The following is a 15,823-nucleotide window of genomic DNA, read 5'->3' as shown; positions in this document are numbered from 1 at the left end:
ATTATATATAGAATTTCATTTTAACTTCAGCCAATATAATTTTGTATTTATCTTACTACGGAATTCATCATATGCGTGTTACATTATCAAAACGTCGTAGACTTGGATATTCAAAAGAATTTGGCACATCATCAACTTGAATATGCATATATGTGATCATCTTCCGAAGCTGGAGTTTCAAAATATTTCATTTAAAAAGCTCCATTAATATATTAAACCATTTATATCATTACTTGTATAGCAACATCCAACATTCATTTTCGTTACTTAACTAGAAAAGAAACGAACAGTTAACAACTGGAGAAAGTATTAGGATTGTTAGATGTTTCAAACGATCTGTACTTTACTCTAACCAAAGAATCCAAACAGGCATTAAACACTGATATTGCAAATGGAACATACAAGAGATAACCTATAAAAAAAATACTGCCAAAAATGATGGAAGAAAAGGACGAGAAGTAATGTATAAAATCTATGAAAAGGCTAGAGCAGCTACAATTAAAAATCATTGTCCGGTGTCGTAATTTGTAATATTAACATCATTACCAGAAATGGACTGGGGTTCACCAGCAGAACTTATTTTTTTTTGGGGGGGGGGGCGGGGGGGATAGGGGACAGACAACTAGTGGTCAACTATTAAGTTTTACGGATGTATGGTAAAACAAGTTTATATGTGAAATCCTAGGAGAGGGCGCACATGAGTCGATTCAAGAAGGAATGTTCCTGATGTTCTGGAGAAAATATATAGGACATACAGCCTCATGTAGGTAGGAGTGCACAACCACGTACATGAACGAACGAGAATATTATTGTTGACTCGAGTGGAATCGTACTAGCATAGTTGTTACTATTTTCCATTCATGAAATCAATCTAAAGTAAATATGTATCTCTTCATGCACGTTTAAAATTTATTTAAAAATACAATTTAAAAACAAATTGAAGAACAATCCCTGTAGAATGATTTGTCCGACGAAGGTACAGAATAACAAGATTTAGCAATGCCATAATTTAAGGAATATTTGTTCATTAAACATGCAAGTAACTTTGTATGGGTGCTATCGAAATCGGTCAACATGACGGTACCTGTAATATTTCACACATGCAACGGTTTCTTGAAATAAGTGCAACAACTAAAAGCAATAAATAAACCAGTAATACATCCATAATGTATTCACTCTTACATCAAGTACTTTATATGTAAACCATATTACTTTCTTCCCAACATCCATATACAATATCTAAACACAGTATTAATTAGCAAGACTTATATCAAAAGTAAGCGTCCATTGAAAACAGAAATAAAATAAAATAAAACAGACAAAAGAAGGGACTGATATTTTTGGGATGGATTTTATCGATTGGAATTCAAAGTAATTTTTTGTCACGTCAGTTGGTTAGCTTTCTTTCTTGGTATTTTCTTACAAAGTACAAACAGTATTTCGGTCAATAAGTTAAATAACACAAACGTTAAACTACTTAGTGAAAAAATATATTTGAAGAGCATTCATAACGATGACGTCAGTACCTTATACGCCCTAAGGTAGGGATTTATTACTGATGGTCTTGTACATTAAGATAAATGTCAAAATCTGTAGTTTTTGTTTATACAGGTGTTGCGTAATGATACAAACAAGTTGTTATTCTCGTCCCATCAGTGACGACATGACTTTTCTGTTTTTGGACCGCTCCGGTGGCCTAGTACTTAGAGCGTCCGCCTCGGATGCGTGAGGTCGTGGGTTCGATCCCCCGCCATACAAAGATTTATAAAAAAAAACAGCTGCCTCGCTTGGCGCTCAACCTTAGGAGTTTAGTGTTAGGACTGGTCGCCCTGGTGTCAAGATAATGTTACTGGGTTGGACATGCCTGCGGCATGATGCCCCAGTGCTAGACATCACAATAAACTGCCAGACTGAAGACATCGTAGCGATATGACTGAAAAATTGTTAAAGATATGTTAAAAATCCAATTCACACACACGCTTCTGTTGTTGTTGTTGTTGTTGTACAGCCTCTTTTGAAGATGGCGTCACATGATGTACTTGGAAAAATGCTTCGAAAATGTGGTGCACCTAACAAAAGATATGGTGTTAACTGAGCGAACTCAAGAATTTGGAACGTTCATTTGAACACACGTAAAAGCAATCATGTTGTAAAAGGGACAAACAGTTAAAACCGGAAGTCGATTATGAAACTTGATGATTGGGCACGTTACTGAAGGGCATTCATGACGATTTGACGAAAACGCTTGAAGGAATAAAATATGAATATGTGATCGATTTTCTCTCGAATTAAAATTGTTTCAATGTGTGAACCGGCATATGGATATCTTCTCTGTCTGTCTGTCTGTCTGTCTGTCTCTCTCTCTCTGTCTCTCTCTCTCCCTCTCTCTCTCTCTCTCTCTCTCTCTCTCTCTCTCTCTATATATATATATATATATATATATATATATATACTTGAAAGTGGTCAATACAAATGCAATTGTGCATATCTTTTAATTCATGCAAAGTATGACTCTTAGGAGTATGTTATGAAATATATATTGATAAAATGTGTTGAGTATTCCGTTTGAAGTTTTCTTTAATCTTGAATAGTTAATGTGATCTATTAAGGTCTGCTTACAAAGTACGTGTGTCCTGCAGTTTGTTATTTAGTTTTCATTAACCTCGGACTAAGATACGCATTTAAGAGCTTTGCCGGTCTTTTAATTTTTGTTGTATCCAGATATTGTAAATATATTCTTGCATACAGGTATTGTAAATATAAGCATATTTTTTATATTTCTCCCTAGCAATATGTGATCAAACGACCAATAACTGAATAGCATTGATGAGCGTGACCTCTCTATATTTAACCGTGATATTCACTTGACCGTGGAACACCGATAAATATGTCAGAATGAAACCGGATTTAAAACCACCATCATGAGTGGGTGCGTATCAAAGTTTTGGTACGCATAGTTTCCACGCTTTCTGCTCATACCCTGGAAGATATAGATTTGAATTTATTTCTGTAACGTAATGCTTATTCATAGAATTTCCTTGTTCTTAAATAATATAGAACTAAAATGTGCGGACCAGATCAAAGGAATACAATTTCAACCCACCATATCCACTTACTTTAAAAACGTGCGATTAATCGTTATTTGTGATCTGATATTAGTGTAAACGTTTTAGCAAATGGAAACGTTCTTCTAATTATTAATTAATTAATAATTTATTTTAGATAAGTTTTTATTATTTACCTATGACATATTTATGTTAAAGAGACTATCTAATGAGTGATGCAGAATTATTCAGTATGAAAGAGAGACTATATAAACCGCAAAGAGGTTGATTCGAATTCTTTGATCATAGCTGTCATTCATAAAGAATTGACTTATATAATATATAATATGTATTTTCAGCTAAGAACAAGAATATCTCTCAATCACTCAATCTTTTTTTGCTATGAAGCACATACCTGCGTACGTGCACACATACATACATACATACATACATGCATGCATGCATGTATGTATGTATGTACGCACACACACACACACACACACACACACACACACACACATATATATATATATATATATATATATATATATATATATATATATATATATATATATATATATATATATATATATATATATATATATATATATATCCAGCAGTAACTGAGTACACTTGAATGTTATTATTTTCGTCGTTATGAAAAAACGATGCAATTTTTTAAAATGTCATTCGTGGTTACTGAATGACTGACAGTATAATCTCTACGGATTCAGGTCAATAGGTCTGAAACTTCCTTTCGTACTTGACCTTTCGATGTCATGTGCATGTGTGGAAGGAATACAGCAAACGGTACAATATATGGTCTCTTTGGATTCGTCATCCAGCAACCCACAGTTCTTTGAATCTTTTCATCCATTCAATCGAACACTTGGGCAAAATTCTTTTTCGAATGTGGAATTCCCACATACCGATCAAATCAAGAAAATTGATAATCTTTTAAGAATAAAATGAATCAAGCCTTACCTTGAAAAGATTATAGTTTTATATAATATAAAACAAGGGAATAGTATTCATTTAATATTTTTCATTAAATGTAAACCATTTTTCTATACGTGTTGAAAACGGTAAACAAAATAAAAACACATTTTAGATTGTATTCATAAACCAAATAAAAACATACAGTTCAGATTGTAAAATCTGATAAGCTTTCTCTCCTTAATTTTAATACATGTAGTAGAAAAGATAATGTAATGATTTGAAATCCTTCATAAATCAGCATGGCTATGCTAAACGAATTATAAATAAATATATTTCTTAATTAAAAATACATGTACTTCAATATTGTATTTTATACCTTTTTAGACACTTTTGACAGTAAATAATATATGATACGCACAACAAAACCACATACTACTGTAGCACCTGGAAATATAATTTTGTTGTTATAGTTTTGTTTTTATATTGTTATTATTATTATTATTATTATTATTATTATTAAATAATAAAAATGTTTTAAGCCTCGTCGACCTTGTAGGTGTAAGGAGCATGGATGCATGTTATTTTACTCTTTTTCTTTGTAAATTAACTTTTATTTTTAATTATTTTGTTTATAGCAGAGCGGAACGTATTTAAGAGTAGGTTATTGTTTTGATTCAACGCATTGTGGTGGAAAGAATTTTCATTCCCATGGATATTCCTATCAAGCCGATGTTGAGTGTGTCTTCCTATTACATACATAATATAAATAAACAGAAATGCTCGAGCACAATGAGGTATATGTGTTTGCAAAGCAAGCAGCGTCTGAAACAGAAGTAAGTAAAGTGTGTTGTGTTAGAGCTGCCCTAAAAACCATGAAGGCAGTTCACTTGCAATCAAACTTTGACAAGCGCGTGATGAGATAGAAATAGCATTTAAACTAACCTATGATCAATAAGGTGAAAAATACCATTATAATCGTAAAACTTGTTCAGTTCGGTTGAGTGCAACCGTGAAATGAGCGAGTATTAATGAATTTACTTTTGACACGTGGAAGAGAATGCATGGCCTCGATCGTTTGAAACAAATTTGACTCAGACGTTGGCCGTATGCTGGCCAATAGTTGTCCATGTCTTACGAGAGCTATAGTATGCTCCACACACCTCCGTCTCCGTGTAGAGCGATTGCTCCGACACGTTTACTGTTTTATCATTTCAGTATACATATATAACGAACAACACGACATCATCAATTAATGTTAACAAACCAGAGAAGAAACACTCCTTCTGACTAGTTTGAAGGCGAGAGAGCTGTTTTTATGGCGCTATCGCTCAGAGACGAGACGATAACGTGCATATTCATATGACTCTTGTGAAAACGTGATAGAAAAACTTCATTAACCATTAACATTATCGAACCCATTGGGCTGATAACAAAAACAGCAGCAGCATCAATATGTTTACACAGATATTTTCCTGTAAGCCTTCAATATGGTCCCTACAATCTTGTAAACCTTTATTTAATTTTCTCTCTATAAATACATAGTAATATTTGTCAAACATATGACCAAAAATTTACAGTGCGAATGCCTTCATAATATCTGGCAAGCCATTTGCAACGGACCCGTCATCACACACACACATTTTCCTGAGAAATATATTTGTTTATATTTTTACCTCTTTTAATATTAAAGACTTTCCAGAAATGCCTCACCCACCTTTGTGAGGTCTCTCGATTTTTTTCAAATACTTCTCCATATGTATTTCAGCAATGACTTTGTAATATTTCTCTCTTCTTAACCTTATGTTCCATGTGAGGATTGTACTCACTACTTATTGGTCTTCCATCTATATATAGGTGAAGCTTATGTGCTACTGTAAGATCAACTGAAAAATACATTTGGGCGTGAACACCGAATTCGAACACAGCGAAAGTGATTTCGCTTGAATGCTGTATTGCTGTAATAATGCAGCCATAATACCTATCAACCTTGTCCAAAATAGTATCTATTTTCACAAAATTTAGGTGATGATTAAGTCATTATTGATAATTTTGCAAGGTATTAACATCTAATTTATTTCAAGCTATGTTATTTCTCGACACATACTGTCTAAGGTGTCTCCCTCTTGTAAATGTACGAAGAGAAAAAACGTGTCGGGAAGTGGTCAGGTAACACGTGCTTTTCGCGATCGGAAACGATATGCGCTCTATCTAAGCTACCCATGAATTGATATAAAAGTACAAAACGATGAGTCATCGTTTCTGCTGGCACGTATGTATAACGGGAATCAGCGTACATTGTTAAATGACCGACACTGACCAGATTCGTTATATTACTATGTCTTAAGAACTCGAGAAATACCCGATTCCTATAATCTCTGAATGCAGCTACATTGAAATCCTCATTAAAATACACGTTGCCCCACAGTGAGTAATGATCTTACAGATTTAAAAAAATCGTAATTTGTACATTTTTAAAAATCAATGTCATGAAGAAGTAAGGGTATATGTCCAAATTAATACATTTTTTAAATCTGGAAATTTTAGTCTTTGATATCAACTCGGTCACTACTAAAATGATGTTAGCATATCTCACGAGAGAGGCTTGAATACTTTTGCAACACCACTTTTACCACATTTTACGCAGTATTAAAGGAAATATCCCATGCGTTAGCATTGCCTTTGCATTCAGAATTAATATAATCGTAAAACGGAAGTATGTGCTTTAACAGCGCATGCTCAGTTATTCATGGTACATTAGCATCATATTTGTCATTGCATTAAGGCTAAGGACGCTGGGTATAATACCTCTAACGATCCAGACCAGTATGTTAAGATTCATATTAACATAAGAATTACACTTTTTATAAATACACATTGCGAAAACAGGACAAAGCGACAAAACACAAACTGACGACCGAACAAAAAGAAAGCTTAAGAACAACTATGTCGCAACAGTTAAGAGGTACCACCACCCTCGTGATCGCTATTGTGAAATTTATTTAGCCAGGACTGATTCCCATATCATCTCTTTTCATAAAAACCTTTTGCTTATCATGCAATCTTTCACAGTTTTCAAGGAAAGGGCATGATGAATATTATACAGTTCGTACTTGCTAGACAATTACGTCTACTGCGCTGCGGCGGTTCGAGTCTAAGATTCAGCCAATGTGGGCATGTGAGAAAGCCTGCCAGTAGCTTCTCGTGGGTCGGTGGTTCTTTCCGGGGTTTTCCGGGTTCTTCCTCCACCATTAATACTGGCCGCAATGTATAGCCTATCGTGCTGAAAAATGGCGTTAAACCCCACAACAACAACAACAACAACAACGTCTACTGCGGATAAACGTTATGAATAACGGCTCTATATCGTATGCTGCTCAGAATTTATTAAGGCTCTCTACAGCAGATTTCACGCCAATTCCGTCCGCATTAAAGCGCCTTGTTCTCTGACTAATCAGTCGTTGAAATACAACATTAATCATCATCACCATCATCATCATCATCATCTGAACCTTTCTCTAATAATTGTTTAATAAGCGAGCTAGATATTTCAACCTCACAACCAAACACAGTAAGCAGATGGCTAAGAAGCGTATGCCAGTCGATACCTTTCATATTAATCTTGACAGGAAACATGCATAACATATTTTGTCCTGGTCCAAGTACCATGCCCAATAATCTTTTCTACGCAGGCTAACGGTTCGTTTTGATCCTGGGTGGATTTGTACACGCCATGGTTTACATTTGGATGAAAAGGGGCAGTGAAATTCCTTGTTTCATTTCCTGTGAGGGTATCGAACTCTATAAAATCACCGCCAGATACAGTTGCTATGGTACTCTGATGTGAACATTACTAATATAGTAGAACATTATAGCGTCAAGGGGACTATGTCAAATTTGGTGGGTTAAACCCTGGCGTCGAGGGGAATTTAACATGGGTAGGACTATAGAGCGTCAAGGGATTGTGACTGTCTAGCGTCGAGGGATTGGGACTAATTAGCGACAAGGGAAAACGGAACATAGCGACAAGAGATTGGGATTGTATAGCGACAATGGAAATCCCAGTCTAAAAGGTCGGGCAAGATTAGAGACAAGGGGAATTTAACGTAAGTTGGGGTTGTATAGGGACAATATGAATGATGACGTCACGGCACTGGACACTGGCAATAATGTCCGTCATGCGTTATATAAAGTTATATGTCCCGCTCTGCCAGGCGTTATATCAAGTTATATGTCTCGCTCCGCCAAGCTTTATATAAAGTTATTTGTCCAGCCCATCCAATCATTATATAAAGTTATATGTCCCGCCCCGCCGAGTGTTATATAAAGATATATGTACGCCCCGCCAAGCGTTATAGCTTTTCACAGCGATTCACTGACAGTGGGAATTACCATTACAAAACACCTTGGGACAATTCACGGACAAGATTTAAAGGGACAAAAGGTTGGGCCTTTATAGCGACAAAAAATATTGGTCTGTCTAGGGACAGTAGGAATGGAACAGGTGGGGTGACGTCACGGTACTGGACAATGGCAACAATGTTGCAAGGGGCTGACCAAAATTGGGCCAAACAGTGACAGCGGAAAGGTGCGGGACATATAACTTTATAGACATAGCATCACCTACCAAACAACCAATAGTGATGAGAGTGCTAATCTAAAATAATTTTTTTAATACAAATCAACACATTCGTAGTAAAAAGTTTTCTTTTGTTAAGGAAGAAGCAAACACACATGCACACACACAAACACACATTCACACACAAACACTATGTTTTGTGTTTAGGGAAAAGGGCTTTTTGTTAAGGAAAACACAAACACATACATACACACACAAACGTGCGCGCGCGCACAAACACACACACACACACTTACATAAACACACAACTACTCCGAGTTTCAGCTGAACTGAGCAGAAGAACTCGTAGTAAACTATACATAAGTTATTTATAGATTTGAGTAGTCCGCTGAACTAATCTACGTGATCCGTTATGCATTAGAGTATTTGTGTATGTAGGGCCAAACAGTGACAGCGGGAAAAAAGAGAAAGCTATAATGCTTTGCGGGGCGGGGACGAACTTCCGCGCGGTACTGACCAACAGACACAAGCATCGCCTGGCAGGGCGGGAACCCGTACCGTTCATACAAAAAAACACAAACAAAATCGCCTGGCGGGGCGGTACATATAACTTTATAGACATAGACAGATAAGCAAATACACAAACGTAACACGAACACAAACAAACTACGGACAAAGGAAAGTTTAACATAGGTTGGATTTGCATTCTAAGATAAAGCAGGACATCTGGTGTGTATGTGTGTGTGTGTTTTCCCTATAAAACTCCCTTTGTCCCAATCAAATTAATTTCACCTACCTACCTACCTACAGCAGCGTGTATTCAGGTCAGCCACTTGCAACACTGTTTCCATTTTCCCCTAGTGTCCAGTACAGTGACGTCACTGAAGGTAGAACTTTTGAGGCTATACATATAGGCTTTGGTTTCTTCATAGGACTTTCCACAGGTTGTAGCTATAGATATATATACCAGGGTTTATAAACAGGATTGTCAAACAAGTTGAGGTTATAAATATATACTGGGTTTCTCCATAGGAATTTCATACAATTTGTCACTATAAATAGACACTAGCGTTTTTCTACATAGTACTTTTGGTAGCATAAGTGATAGTCTATATTGTGGGATTTGATCTCCTTCTAAAATTTTAAGCTAACAGAAGGCATTAGGGTAGTGAGCATGATTTAATGGATGGTATAATGGGTGTAATGGATAATATTTTGTGGTGTAAGGGATGGATATTTTGTGAGATTTCATCTCTTTCGCTTAAAATCTAAGCGAACACAAGGCATTTTTGATGGAGAGTATGATATGTTGGATAGCAGAGTGGTGTGATGGTTAATATTTTTGTGGTGTGATGGATAGTCCTTTTTGTAAGATTTCGTCTTCTTCTTTTACATTCTAAGATATCAAAATGGAATTTTGAGATAGTGTGTTAAGGGGGGTGTTAAATAAAACAATTAATGTGATAGTATTTTTTTGTGGTATAAGGGATTGTCTATTTTGTGAAATTTTATCTTCGTTTACATTCGAAGCTAACACATAACGTTTGGGGTGTGTTTGTGTGTGTGTGTGTGTGTGTGTGTGTGTGTGTGTGTGTGTTGGTCTTTGTTTGTTCCTATAAAACTCCCTTTGTCCCTTTTAAAATCATTTTACCTACCTACTTACAGTAGCGCGTATTCCGGTCAGCCATTTAGTCTCAAGTAAAAATTGACCATGAAATACAAGAAAAGGGACATAAAATTAGTATACTTAGCAACACTTTAGGGACACTATAGAGACAAAAAATGGACATACGAATCCAGTTAATATAAAATGTAGCCAGCGAATCAAATTTATAAATAACCTATCAATAAATAATTATGAGATATCATGCTCGGTTCAGCTAAATCTCAGAGCCTGTCGAACAGATCTCTTCGTCTTACTTACTTGCCGACACCTTCGCGACACTATACAAACACAAAATAGGGACATAGAAAAGGGACATAGTAAAAGGGAATTACAGAGACACATTTAGGAACATTGTAGGGACATTAAAGTTACGCAACAATTTTAATCCGCATAGCTATAGCGTACCTAATCATATGTCCCTAAATACACAAATATTCCAAAGCGTAACGGATCACATAGACTAGCTCAGCGGACTACTCAGATCTATAAATAACCTATGTATAATTAACTACGAGACCTCTTGCTCGGTTCAGCTGAACCTCGGAGTATTGTTGTGTTTGTGTGTGTGTGTGTGTGTGTGTGTTTGTGTGTGTGTGTGTGTGTTTACGTGTGTGTGTGTTTGTGTGTTTCTTTTTTCCTTTAGCAAAAACACTTGTCCCTAAACGAAAAAAGTAGTGTGTGTGTATGTATGTGTCTTTGTATGCACGCGTTCGGTTGTGTGTGTGTGTATTTTGTTTGTGTGCGCGCGTACGTTTGTATGTGCTTGTGTGTTTATTTCTTTCCCTTAACAAAAAGCTTATCCCTTAACAAAAACGTGCTTGTATGTTTGCATATGTATGTGCTTTTGTATGCACGCGTTCGTTTGTGTGTGTGTGTGTATTTTGTTTGTATGCACACATTCGTTCGTGTGTGTATTTTGTTTGTGTGTTTATTTTGTTTATGTGCGCGCGTACGTTTGTATGTGCTCGTGTGTTTTTTCTTCCCTTGACAAAAACTTATCCCTTAACAAAAAGGTGTTTGTGTGTGTTTATATGTATGTGTTTTTGTATGCAGGCGTTCGTTTGTGTGTGTGTATTTTGTTTGTGTGAGCACGAACGTTTGTATGTGTTTGTTTTCTTCCCTTAACAAAAACTTATCCCTTAACAAAAAGTGTTTTTATGTGTGTATGCATGTGCTTTTGTATGCACGCGTTTTTGTGCATGTATGTGTGTGTATATTTGTATGTGTGCGCGCGTACGTTTGTATGCGTTTGTGTGTATGATTTTTCCTTAACTAAAAGCTTATCTATTAACAAAAAAGAGTGTGTGTGTGTGTGGATGTGTGTGTGTGTGCGCATACGTTTGTATGTGTTTGTGTGTTTGTTACTTTCCCTTAACAAAAAAAATTGTCTCTGCTCATTGTGTTTGTTTTCTGTGAAAATAGCGTTACTATAACCACTAATTCTTTTGCTGAGGTGAGTGTAGGTAATGGTGTGTTTTGTAGATAAAAAATGTCTTTCTCCGCAATGTATTGATAGTAAACAAGGTGGATTTTTTCAGTATGAATGTGTTGTTTTGTATAAAAAAAAATTGTTTTAGATCAGCAATCTCATCATTATGGATTGTTTGGTAGGTGATTCCATGTCTATAAAGGTACATGTTCCGCACCGCCAGGCATTATAGATATTTTTCGCTGTCACTGTTTCTCCCAAATGAGGTCAGCCCCTAGCAACATTGTTGCCAATGTCCAGTACCGTGACGTCACCCTACCTGTTCCATTCGTATTGTCCATAGACAGACCCAATAATTTTTATCGCTATAAAGGCCCAACCTTGTGTCAGTATAAATCATGTCCGTGAATCGTCCCAGGATGTTATGTATTAGTAATTCCCATTGTCCGTGAATTGCCGTGAAAAGCTATAACGCTTGGCGGAGCGGGACATATAACTTTATGTGACGCCTGGCGAAGCGGAACATGGAGCGGCACATATAATTTTATATAACGCATGGCGGACATGGTTGCCAATGCCCAGTACCGTGACATTATCATTCGTATTGTTTCTATACTAACCCAACCTGTGTTAAATTCCCCTTGTCGCTAACCTTGCCCATGACCTTTTTGACTGGGTTTTCCATTGACGCTATACAGTCCCAATCGCTTGTCGCTATGTTCAGTTCCCATTGTCGCTATACAGGCTCAATCCCATGTCACTATGTTCCATTTTCCCTTGTGTCTAAACAGTCCCAATCCCTTGACGCTAGACATTCCCAATCCCTTGACGCTCTATAGTCCCACCCGTGTTAAAATTCCCTGTGTTAAATTCCCCTTGACGCCAGGATACAACCTCCAAAGTTAACATAGAAGTCCCCTTGACGCTGTAGTGTCCCACTATACGACTGACATTTAGTAAGATCTTTAGGAAACGATAGGCGGCAAAGCATTTACAACAGTAGTTTCATTCCATGCAAATTGTCCCTAGGGCCGGAATAAGGCCCTTGTAAGCCTTAGGTACTTCTTTAATAAAACGAATGTCAATTTTAAAATATGATTTAGATCTACTGACGGAACTATCTTATGGTACAATTTGTACACGGTGTTATTAGAAAGGGAAATTAAAATACTGACTTGCATACGAAACTGGAATGATATATGGCACAAGGGAAATAAATCTTGTCTTAATCCTGCTCTTTTAACTATAATGGGTTTTCCATCATACCTAAATATAAATCAGTCGAATTTACGGAATGCATATTAAAACTGCACAAGAATTCTCTCCTTCAACCTGGAATATAATATTTTTCTACTTTGAGACGTGAACTAGTGGAGATACAACATAGAGTAAATGATTCTTTTTTTACGTTTAATTTTTAAAAAAAATAGTTCAGTATTTAACTATATATAGTAAGGCTGTATTAGGCATATGCATGTTTCAGTCTAGTTCCTTTCAGTTTAAAGCAACTCAATGTAGACGCCAGTGCTATTATGCTATCACGTGATAATACGTGCCACATCGGAGTATCTGAAAATGGAATGCAACTTAACCAATATGCCCTATATCATAACACAAATGCACGACTTAAAACTGAAAAGACCAAAATCCGGTCTTGCTTTCTTTCCTTTCGTTTTTTTGTGATTTTTATTTTTTTTTTTGTTGATCAAATTATATTATATTTCTAAGCAATAGAATTAGATCATCGTAAGAACCAAAAAGTTAGTGGAAGATAAAGGGCCTACAACAAATAAGGGAGGGCATACCTAACTAGAAGAAAGGAACCTAAAAGCATCCACCCGCCTCAGCAGGGAGCCAATATGAATACTGCGAAGTAAATTTATTTTCCTTTTACATAAGATCTCATGATAAAGAAAGACAACTAATAATCAAACTTTTGACTAATTACAGCTGGTCCGAATACAAACATGATATAGCATCACAGAATGTATAGCACCCATACACAAATCAATCGCTGGTCATTAATATATCTATGACAATAATCACTGATAGGGAATATGGCAGGGAAAGCAGGCAAAGGAAGCAATGTCCTACGGAAAGTAGTACGAACCAAAAAAGTTTAGGCCTGGAAGCAGATCGGACAGTATTCTGAGAAGAGATTGCACAAGTACGCAGCCATCTAACAACGACAATAAATGAACCCTAATCAAAACTCATAAAACATTTTATTTCAAAATTCTTTTCAAACTTTTACACGCCACAACTGACTATTGGTGGAGGGGTTGTGGAGGGGAAGAACCATGATATAAAATCTTCTAAATATTTGGCGCAAAATGGGGTCATCTTTAAGTTCGCCACTCTAAATGGATAGACAGCAGTTAGGTGTCGAATCCACCTAAACTTTTTTACGCAGTATATATTACAGACACGGTTGTGGATGATGACATGTTATAACACATAAGCCATGCACAAACACCATTTTTAAGCAGTCTAATAAAACTTGTTTCTTGTTTACATTGCTCTAGTGTTCTGTATCATTGGTGTTCTCCCGCTTCTGGAGTAAATATTACAGGTTTATATATAAATTAAGGTGTGATGCACTTTAACACAGGAATATATGCATCTCACGTGTATATGTAAATATATCCATGTGTCTAATAGAACTCAAGCATCTAACATTGCAACAGATATTTATTTATGGGTATATTGTGTACGTGGATGTGTGTGTGCGAATGCGTTTTAAACGGAATCACCTCCATGGGTTTTTTGGGCATTTGCAACATCGCTATCTATATTCATCTGACCAGTAGTACAGAAGATTTATTTAAGATATAATTATTCTTTGCATATCTATTTTCCTGGTACTCACATGTGTTTACTCCAGTATATTTTATTTCACTATCTTTTTAACTTTTTAATGTATTCGCGCAGAAAGTTTCTTTTTATAACTAAAAAATCATGTTGTTGAACTCTACACTTTACATTTATCTAGGTATAGCCAAAGTTCATGTGAATGGATGCTGTCATTAGCATAGCTTTTATAAATTGCTAGGAACTGGGGAATTATAATAAAAGAAGATACATATTTAACTACTTTAAAAATTAAAAGATGCAATATAGTTATTTCAAGACACCCATTTGGCAAAAATAGACACTTATCTAAAGTAATAATATGAATTGGAATATTGTTATTTTTTAAAATCATTAAATTCAAATTCTATCTTGATAGCAATTCCCCTAACAACGTCAGTTTACTGTGCATTGAATCAAAAGGGATGAACCAGGAAATAAAATTAGTTTTGTTATATCAATTCACAGCCGGAGATTTATGCTTGCAAATATATGGACCTACTAGAAATCGACCTGACTTCTCTACGGAACCAAACAAAGATACAATTGAAATTGACAATAATCATATTATTATTGGTTGGTGATTAGACATTAATCAACAATCTATAGGCAAGGGATGCAGTTTTAGATTTATCAGCTGAACGTAATTTGATCCAAATTTTGAGGCAATATAATATTGGTATCAAGAGTTATACAAGGAGAAAAACTAAGATATTAAAAAACTAGACCTGAGTTTCGCTGTCCTTGTTACTGAGAATCTAGTTTTAGATGTGGCCTAAACTTCTATAAAAACAGGAAAATCCATGTAAACATTCACTTAAAGAGATTACACTTATTCCTGAACCATTTATAATTCCCCAAACCCCTTGAAAATTCAACAACTCCTTGCTGAAAGACACAAACAGTATTTAGAGAGTGCAAGTAGTAATTAGGGGATGTAAATGTCAGTGTGCAGATAAATAATATTTACAATTTCTTCAAAAAGAGTGAACATGGTCAGCGTGGAACCAAAGTAAAGAAAAAAATGAAGAAGTTAAATAATATCTCGTTTGAAATGGATTGAAAGTAGTTAGTCACTTCTAACTCAGTTCCCGTTTTCCCAGTACCGAGGCGTCACCCGTGTTCTCTTCACAGACTCAGATATGCCATTTAGGTGTATGCAGTTTTTGAGGAGTAATCAGTACAAAAACAACACATACCTTGATCTACAAAGCATTATGCTACAACAGATCAGAATTTTATTTTTCAGTTAGCCTCGACTTATAAGAGTTATATACGGTATGTGATGAAAGGAAGACCACTACAGTCTTATATTAGCA

This window comes from Sinohyriopsis cumingii, chromosome 16 (genome assembly GCF_028554795.1).
Source record: "Sinohyriopsis cumingii isolate HCF-2022 chromosome 16, ASM2855479v2, whole genome shotgun sequence".
NCBI classification, from domain to species: Eukaryota; Metazoa; Mollusca; class Bivalvia; order Unionida; family Unionidae; genus Sinohyriopsis; species Sinohyriopsis cumingii.
Note: the sequence above shows the minus strand (reverse complement) of the source record.